The sequence below is a fragment of the Pteronotus mesoamericanus genome, unplaced genomic scaffold (assembly GCF_021234165.1).
Source record: "Pteronotus mesoamericanus isolate MK-2021 breed Mesoamerican mustached bat unplaced genomic scaffold, CSHL_Meso_final contig_20, whole genome shotgun sequence".
Classification (NCBI taxonomy): Eukaryota; Metazoa; Chordata; class Mammalia; order Chiroptera; family Mormoopidae; genus Pteronotus; species Pteronotus mesoamericanus.
The window spans coordinates 85250190-85260550 of record NW_026555085.1 but is presented as its reverse complement, the minus strand read 5'-3'; positions in this window follow the sequence as shown (position 1 = coordinate 85260550).

Sequence of the window (10361 nt, the reverse complement as noted above, 5' to 3'; positions counted from 1 at the left end):
TCAAAATATAATCACTATTTTACAAATGGCTATTGGGATTTTCAAAAGCAGAGATTATCACAAGATGAAGCCAAAGAAAGAGAGAAATTGTGGAAACCAGAAAATAATTGGGAACACTGCTTAAACAAGGGCAGCTAAGACACCCTCTAAAACACCTCTTGGAGATTGAACTATGCTATATCTTTATGATTGCTCTTGCATGAAAGGCAATCATTTTGAACCACCATTAAAAATGTCTGTCACTTTCTTTGGGGATATTATACTTCTAAAAACCCATACTTAGCCCCTAGGGATAATTGCATTTAAAAAAACTTGCTGCCAAACCACATGCTTAAAAATAGGGTTAGGAAATTTGCCAAGAATAAACATTACCTCACTGTTCTGTAGAACTCAGTTTCTATCTTCTCCTCATTAAAAAAGGACAGCAATTTAGTATTTCAGTTTCCTTGAACTTTTCTTATTTCCCCTAATGCGGGAAAATGAAAATGATTCTGACATAATATGGACTCACAAAAGGCAAATAACATTCTAAAAAAATAGAAATTTCAATCGTTTCAACTATTCAAATGAAGTATGAATTCAAATGCAATGTGTTCAGAAGGCTGTATTTTCAGGAAGTAGTGTTTTCCCTTTTCTCACAAAGAAGACAAACCTTGAGCCTGTAGGATGAAAGTTTTTGGCTTTGATAGTAACTATGACAATATTTCCTTAGACAATTCCATCAACACTCATAGGTAAAGCAACTCCTTATATGGAAAAGGGTAGTGAAAAAGGGATTGTGCAATTAAAACAGTAAATGATTCTTCAATACAGCATAATCAGTATTAACTCAGATGTAATTCCTAGTAATAACCCTTTATAAAATAATAGGCTTTTATATACACACATACATGCTTAGTCATCCTGGAAATAGGTGCGTGGCTCTTTATTCATTTAGAATATATGCGTTGGACTCCTTCTCAGAGGAAGTCAGTGTCTAATGGTTCTTACCATTAATGGTAAAGGGAGAGACACAAGTGTACTGGTTCCTCAGTAGCTGATGCTACATCTACCAGTTCAGTCTTTGTCCGGTAACAGAAATGCAAATTTATATCTTTACTGGCTGTATCCACACATGTAGGCGCATATTATATCTAGATATGTTCATACACACATCTCTCCATATAAAAACATCATTGACTCTGAAATATTTCTTGTTTTAAGCATGGAATATCTGTTATCATCCTCTAACATGTATGAGGATCTATTCTGAGCCAAACACTGGGAATATAAAGATGGAAAGGAGGGGAGTTTCCATGATCCAGGGGGACACTCTAGTTGGGCAATGGCATATGCTCTTGGAATTTGGGTCATTGCATTCTAGTTTCTTGACCTCAGCTCCCTGTTCTCTGACACCAAATATAAAACAATCTTAGCCCAGCCTTATCCTGGTTCTTCTCCACCTTCTGGAAGCTATGGTGTGATGCCAGTGCTTAGCAGTCATCATAAATTGCTTTCCTTTTGAGACATATTCTAAGTTTTGTTGATGTGTACTCAGTCTTTATAGCTCACTGCTTAGTATGGCAGAGATGGCTGCCTCTAGTTGTCTGTTCCTCATCCAGGAAGTTGTTTAGAACTTGACCAATTTAAGAAACACTGAATTTATACTCATGTGAGAGCTCTAAAAATCATAGTCCTTATTGTCATAAACATTAAGCTTGCTTCAAGGTCATCTTCACCACACTATGGCTCCAGGTTGATCACAGGGATAATAGGGATGGTGATGGTGATAATTATTTTGGCTGTTGGTGAGTTGTGTTCTAAGCAATACCTCATGAGACCAGTGCCCACTGTGGTTAGAGGCTTGTCCTCAGACAACCTCATGTTTAATCCACAGGACAGGTAGAAGTGAACAGGCCAGGTGAGCCCCGGATCTGGACAGTACTACCAACCTTTATATCTCATGCCAAGTCAGGTGTTGGGGCTGTCTGACTCTTGACAATAGTTCAGAACTAGAGTTGTTTTGGATGACTTGTCAACTGTAGGGAAGGGAAACAAACCCTTGTTCTCGGCCCTCCTAGGTTCTCTGGCTGCGGCCCTACAAATCAGACAAGAAACATTAACAAGAAAAAACCAAAGTTCGTTAAGGCACGCATGGTGCCTAACATATGAGAGAACTCAGTGATGAGTAACTCAAAGGGGTGGTTAGAACTGGGGCTTATAAAGCATCTTAATAAAGAATGATAACTTTATAGAGAACTGACAAAACAAAAGAAAGGGATTTAAGCTTGTAGGGTGTGAAAGTAAATGTGTGGGGGAAGCTAACAGATGATAAGAGTTGTTTTAGTAAGATTTGTTGTACAGTTTCCTCTGGTGTCATTTCTGGGATGATAGAAGTAGAGTTGTTTTTTGTGATTAAAAATCATCCTGTCCTTTCTGATAGAGAGGTAGAGGCCAAAGAGTTTTTTTAATTGTGTCTACTTCTTTTTAATTGCCTTCAGCTCAAAATAATTCTTATGTCCAAGTGGCATATTTTGGGGATAGCATATGCTGATTTCTTACACAACCCAGGAAAAGTTGAGCACAGTAGCAATAGCTGCTTTTTCCAGGTCCCCACATGAGGAGTGTGAACTCCAATTTAAAAAGGAATTGAAGGTGTTGCTTCATTCACAATGAAGAATTTCATTCGTATGATGTGGATCCATGTTGGTTTTGTAGACAGCATGATATCAGCCAGCATTTGTTGAGTGTTTACCACATGCCAGGGCTAGTGCTAAGGATTTCACACACATTAGATCATCCAATCCTTATAACAACCCTCTGAAGGAGGTACTGTTCCAATTCTTTTAATAGATGAGACCCTTGAGGTGTAAATAAATTTTCTTGATCCAGAGTTAGTGGGGGTACCAGCATTGGAACCTTTCCTTCATTAAGTGAAACCCCCCGGATTAATGCTCACAACCACACTGGGCTGTAGGCATTACTCCAGCCTCATTCACTACATACTAAAAAATACAGGTTGAGAGAGGGACTGTAACCAGCCCCATGGAGGACTCCTTGTAGAGCCCAGGTTTGAACTCAGGCATGTCAGACTTCAGCTGCTGCTTTCTTATCAGCACAACACTGTCCTTTTGTGAGACGCCTCTATGCCTCATCCTGAGATGCTCTTCAGGGCCTTGGAGATGTCAGCTGTCCTAAGCATAAAGCGACCCCTTTCCTACTCTCAGTTTAGGAAATTGTGTGTTTGATCAGATGTTTACTTTTGCCACCCTTCCCTCGTCTGTTCTATGTACACGATTCTGGACTTGTTTGTTCCCATCTTTCCATCCTGTCATTCAGCTCATGACTTAACCATGTGCTCCAGATACCTAGCAAAGGGCCTGGCACAGAGCAGGCACTGAGTACACTGTTGTTGACTCAAGCAGGTATGACAATGGATCGTGCATTGCCTTCCCAGATAGTTTTGTAACAACAGCGGTGATAAGTGCAATGAACTAGAGGAGAGACCGAAGGTGAAACCTCCAGACAAAATTGCAGCCCCTGGGGAATCTGCGATCCTCCCCTCAGCAAGTTATTCTGTAGACAAACAGCCAGGAAGCCTCACAGTGGGGAGTTAAGGCTTGTGGACCTGGGTAAACAGGAGGGGACTAACAGGTGTTTGGTGTCCCAAGCCAACTCTGTTGCAGCAGCTCATTGGGCAGAGCTGCCGACAGCAGCTGTTTTCCACTGCTCTCAAATTCCAGTGCTTTTTGAGAAAGAGACGAAGAGAACAAAGCCTACCCTATTCATCACATAAAGCTGTGTGATTTTTGAAGTCACTTTGTCATCTCTAAAATAGGAATTATAATAATATATGACCTGACTACTTCCTAAGGTTATGTAGATCAAAAAAAGATCGTAAAAATGAAAGTCCTCTGTAAACCAAAGCACTCTGCTTAGCTAAGGCATTATCTTCATCTCACACTCAGTCTTCCCAGGGTGACTGATGTTTAGAGACCTCTTTGATATGTCTCAGGAAATTCCTGGAAGTCCCAACACTCAGGTGTAGTTTACTCGTCTCTGGGTTTTAAGACATGCTGGGAGATTCTCCTTATAAAATTTCTCATAAAATTTTCAATCTTTCTGGGGCTTCCATTTTTGGGCCTTGTAAAATGACTGTATGATGTGCTTTTAGGCCAGTAAATAGAAACCACATCCCTCTTATCTCTGTTCTGAGAAGGAGGTCAAATTACAGGTCCTGTGAGAAGGGAACTTCTTGGTTCCTTTTCTTGCTGAGGCTAAGGCTTAACTGCTACCCCACCCCCAGAGGTACACAACGGGGCTAACCAAGGGCTCACCCCTGTGGCATTAGTGTGAAGGTCGGTAGCTCTGTTGCAGGTAGTGATTTGTAAGAAGCGGTTCCTTTACAATAGTGATGGGAGAAGGGGAATGGAAAGAAAGGGCCAGGGTCTATCAGAGAGGGCTGGAGAAGGGGCTGGAAGCAGAAGACAGGGTGAGGAGAGCCTGGATGGAGTGAGGAGGGAGTCTTGGTGGTAGCAAGGGCCTGCCTAGGCTGGGGCCCTGAGAACAGTAGGCTCAGCTGCTTGGGTCCTGCTCTTACCATTCCTAATTACCATTGTCAAGGTAAGAAACACCTGAACAAGTAGAGAATTTTTTAAAGAGTTTATCTGAGCCCAAATGATGACAGATGCCAGGGAGCAAGATATCAAAAAATCTGGAGAACACAGTTTTGCAGTTTCTTTTATGCATTTGAGATTAAGGAGGGAAGATTACACGAAGGTGAGAGAAAGCAAGATGGTGATTCGATTACTGGGTAGTTAAGGTTATGTGCTTTCTGGTACACTTTAGAAGGAGGGGTCTGAAAAAGGGGCATTTCAAAGATGTGCTAACCTAGAGGCACAGAAACAATGGACAGGGCTTGCTTAAGGCAAAGATAAGTCTTTTACTGAAGAAGTTACATACCTGGGGTGTGTCTACCTACCATGACCTGCCCTGTTAGGAATTTATGATCAGATCACCCTGTGAGATTACCTTCCATAGACCACCTTTTTTGTTCACATTATTAATAATGACTTTCACTACTTTTTCTTTCTTCAGATGTAAAAAAAATTTATTACTATATTATTATTACTGTTTACATTAGCTAGTGAGGACTAGAAGCAAGCAAAGTCATTCTTGCTCCAGGTGAAGGCTCTGTTTGTTGCCTGAACTGCCAGGAAGGCTCAGAGTCTACTCATGTCTACCAGCTGGGTTCTCTATGGGGAGCGGTTGTGGGAAGGGTGCTAACCTGGCCAGAAAACACAAGCTTCCCCAGGTCTGTGTTTGAAAAATGCTCTGTTGGCTGCCCCAGTCCCTGAGAACCTGAAATTACACTGTGCTTGGTTCATTATCTCTCCTTGGTCCAGTAGAGAACCCTAGGTTAGAATGAGGTCTCTTACCCCGAAGGCAATCTAAAGAACTGAAAGAAAAAAGAAAATGACAACTCCTTTAGGGTTATGAAGGGATCTAGCATGTCGTAACCCAATAATTGTTTTGTTTGCCATGAAAGAAGACTGAGTTTCAGAGACGGGACTGCCACGGAAGGATGAGCAAGGTGTTCCCTCCCAGTTCTAGGGGATAACAGTTGCAGTTGTCATTGGAGACATTTCCTTCCCGCTGAGGGTGGTAGCATCCTGAGGACTGGGTGTCTTTCCCTGCTGTGCATGTGGGTGCTATATGAACTAGCAGCTGAGTTGCTCTGGGGAGCGAACTGACCTCTTCAAGGAATATAAAGAAGGAAAATATTCCTTGACTTATTGCCATTCTGTTTAGCTGATAGAAGTCATTCAAACTGCAGTTTAGTAACATTTACTGAGCATGTTCTATGTAGGAATAGTTATATCTATTTCACAAATGGGGAAGAAATTTTCTCAAGGTTGCACAACCAGGAAGTGGCAGAATCAGAATTTGAACTCTGGTAGTATCTTCATTTTAATAAGGATATTATTAACCCAGAGAAATCTCAGGTGGAACAAGTTCAGTGGAATAAGTTGAGAGGAAGCCTCAGGTGGAACAATCACCTATGTATGAACCCTGCCTTATTTTAAGTTGTCCAGAAAAGAAAAGAAAATAAGGAGGCACCTTAAGTCTTTGTCCTTTAATCCCAACCACTTACCTTGGTCTCGAATTAGCCTTAGTTTGCATCTGTTTTATAGGTATAAATAACCACAGCATCAGAGAATATAGAGGTTTCCCTATTAAACAACTTGCTTATAATGATGGACATAATAATAGTAAGTCATATTTGAATAATTATTTCATTTACAGAGTGCCTTCACTTTTTTTCCCTTTATTTCAGCTTCATAACAATTTAGGTAAGGAAAGCATTATTATCCCGTATTACAAATAGGAAACTGAAGTTCAAAGAATCAAAGAATTTCTGGGGGACAGAGATAGAGATTGTTCTCAGTCCAGATATTCTGGCTCTTAATTCTGTGTTCTTTATACTACATTCCATATGGATAGCTATAGTGATGTGTGTGTATATCCAACTATATATGTATTTTAAATTTTAATTTGATTGAACCATGTGATTTTGAAATGCACTCTTCCAGACACAGTGAGGATTTCTGTGCAAGTTTTGTCATGTTATCTGGGGAAACATAGGTCCAGTCTGGGGATTTATTGGTGACATGGGCTTCGGGATGACTCAGCATCCCTGCCATGGGGACACCCTGGGGAATGAATTTTCAGACTTTATCTGTTCATTGATTTTATGTGCTTATGTGATCAGTTCCCAAAACTTTCAGACTCATTATTTTCTACCCATGGTGGGACCTTTGTGAAATTTCCCCATTTTCTCTTCAAGGAATTTCAAGTTAGTCACTGTCCTTTGCTTTGACTTTTGAGATTTCATATACACCATTCTCAATAGCACAAAAAGAAATTTCCACAGAGGAAGCCCCAGTCAGACGGAAAAGAAACACCCAGAAAGCCCAGGCACTGGAGTGACTAAGCAGATCAAGGTGTGTTTAAAATGTATCTTCAACCAGGAACTTGGAATTCCCTGTGGACTTCCAAATATGTATGTGCTATTTATCCACATCCCTGCCCATGTCCTACAGTCATTTTCACTAAGAAACTGGAAGACTCCACGTTAGACAGCATACATATAATGGAGAAGCAAACTTCATCACCTTCCCAGTTAGAATTGTCTCGATCATTACTGATCTCCCCTCTCATTCCCCTCAATTTTATGGACTGCTCTTGACTACCTATGTTTTGTCTCTGATTCATCCACACATCCCTCAAGAAACAAAAAATGCCATGTAGGCTTCTTGTAACTTCATTTCTTCTCAAAGATTTAATTGGATTGGGGTTCATTTGTATTCCAATGGAAGGTATTTAAGAAAACTCCCACAGTTTTCAGAAAATGCCATTCTAGTGACTCAAAAACTATACTAATTTGGCACTATTAAAGTGATTTTTACTTTATGTGGTTATCATAAGTGAGCACATTTCTTCTCTGGCACAGATGCCTCTTTGTGACCCAGGGCACCTTGTATAAACTATCTCCCTCCAATTTCCTTAGTTGCAAAAAAAGGGGTCAGGCATGTTGAACTGATTACATGGTAAGGAAGGTGACTGAGTTCTTATTTATAACATATCCTGAAGATCAAAAGCCATTTATGTACAGCATAATTAGTAATAGTCTGTACTGCTTGGTGTAACCAGTAGAGGTAATGGCCTTGAATTACTGTGACTCATCCTGTGCATTGTATTCAATAAAGTCATTCTTAAAAAGGAAAGTAGCATACAATAGCGTGTTGGCACAACATTTAATCACACAGCAAATTGAAAGAGGACCAGAGGAAAAGTATTCTTCCGTGGTGGATGTGGTTTCAGTAGACACAAAATAGCTAAAAAGGGAACATGTGGAGAAGTGAAAAGCATTTCAAGTGCCTCTGAGATGCCTTGATCAATCACTACTTTCCAGGAGAGTCCCACATCCTGTAACCTGTGCGAATCCTGTGAGGTGGAATCATTTGTGCTCCAGCGTGCAGAAATCTCTGAGGTGGGAGGGGTGGGAAATCTCTGGAGAACAAGAAGTACCAGTGCCCAGGAAAGGAATGGCTTTAGGAACTGAATATGCTGAGGGAAGGGGGAAGATGCCTTATTTCCTAACCCCCTCAGAATTTTCTTGTCTTAATATTCAACTGGACAAAGATGGGCAAGCCCTGAATTCAGCTGTGTGCCTCATGAAAGAGAGAACACTGGAAAAATGCAACTCAGCAAATGTTCTTCAATAAGTTTCGAAACCAACACATTTAGCATGATAAGTGAAAATAAACAAAACAAAGCATTCTATAGCAGCCCTGTGACCCATTGCTTAAAGGAGCCAAAACCACAAGAACAAGACACGAGTCATTCTGAGGCAAACAACTGTTCTTTTATACACACACACACACACACACACACACACACACACATATATATTTGGCCCCCTTTACCCTTTCCAGTTCATTGGTGACCTCAGAGCCTGGCCTTGTACAATTGCAATAGAGCCACTGCCCACTGCTGTGAATGACCTAGTGTGTTTGCTGCCTGCTCTTGCTTACCCCAGCTCTCGTCATCTATGGGATATGCATGTGGCTGTGCACATATAAGTTTGCTTTTTGCAAAAATTCCTGTTCCCTCTTCATCTTTTAGAGAAAGAATGAGAAATAGTCAACCAAGAGTTACTGAAACACACACACACACACACACACAGAGTAAATCAAGAGAAACATCAATTAAAAATAGTATAGATTTGTTAAAATTTAAGAGATTTTTGTGTAAAGGTTATTCCCTACCATTTGTATTTCATTTAAAATCTAATTATTAACCTTCTGGATTTATTTACAAATCAACTCTTAAAAACAAGCAAAATTTCTTTAAATACTCACGTACTTTTCCTAATAAATCAAAAATATAATTTCCCAAACTTTTATATATTAATTATAAACTTAATCATACATAAACAGTAAATTAAAATTACAAGTCAAGTATATCAGATTTTCTTAGAAAGTCCCTGTACCAGGCTGAATTATGGCTACCTAAAGACACGTTCTAACTCCTAAAACCTGTAAATGTTACCACATAAGGGAACACTGTCACCCTCAGTTTGCAGATGTGATTTAAGGATCTTGATATAGGGAGATTATACTGGATCATGTGGCTGAGCTTTAAATCCAATCACAGATACCCTTCTGAGAGAAAGATAGGAGATTAGACAGGCGTGCAGAAGAAGAGCCCAAGTAAACACAGACAAAAAGATTGGAATGATGTGGCCACAAGTCAAGGAGTGCCCACAGCCTCTAGAAGCTGGAAGAGGCAAGGGATAGACTCTCTCCTAGAGCTTCTGGAGATAGTGTAGCCTTGATATGGGACTTCTGCCAGTCTCCAGAACTATGAGAAAATACATTTCTGTTGTTTTAAGCTACCAAGTTTGTAGTAATTTGTTACAGCAGACTCAGGAAACTAATAATTTTTAGCACCTTAAGGAGCAAACAAACCAACATAAAGTATCATATGATTACAAAACTGTTTAAATAATCTCATCATTTCAGGTTAAAAATGTACGATGAATTTGATTTTGCTTCTTGATCTTATTTGCCATTTTCCTAGATTTTCAATAGGTCTACCTTCCTAGGATTTTAGCAGTTGTATCATCCCAAGTATGAAAGATTTTCAGGTCAGCTGAGGTTGCACATTTGGGGTTTGTTGACTCCTTAACCCAGTTGAGTCCTAGGACGTGGTTATACAGGCCAAGGTAATTCAAATCTAAACCACTGTTCATAGGCTGAGGTCCTATAATAACGCTCTGATTTTGTCATTGCATTTTAACTGCCTTTCCCATAGACTTCTGTTATTTTTGGGGGGGTTTGTGGGGATTTTTTTAGATTGGTGTCTTTAAGTTCTTTTTGGCCTATAGCTATAATAAAGCAACACAGTCTGTAGAATAATTATATATATCTTACTGGTAATTCATTATACCAGCAAGGAAAATCTAGTAGATTCATTTTCTTGGCTGGGCAATTAGCTCTCTTTTTAATTATCTTAGAATGAGCCTATTGAGATCACATCTGAACTGATTTATTATTCATGCCTCCTTGCTCTCAACTCTTTCTACCTGGTCAACACATGATACCAACAGGAGTGAAAGGCTCTTCCTGACATAGATACAACTCCAGGACTGCCTGGAGATTGTGCTCACCCTCAGTTTTATTCTCACGATCCTGATTACACATCTATGAAGCCAGTGAAGATCTAAACATATTCTACTATATACATGCCCCACAAATGAGGGCAGAGGCATTGGGTCCATCACTCTAGGCCTTTCTCCCGCTCTGCATCCTTAGTGC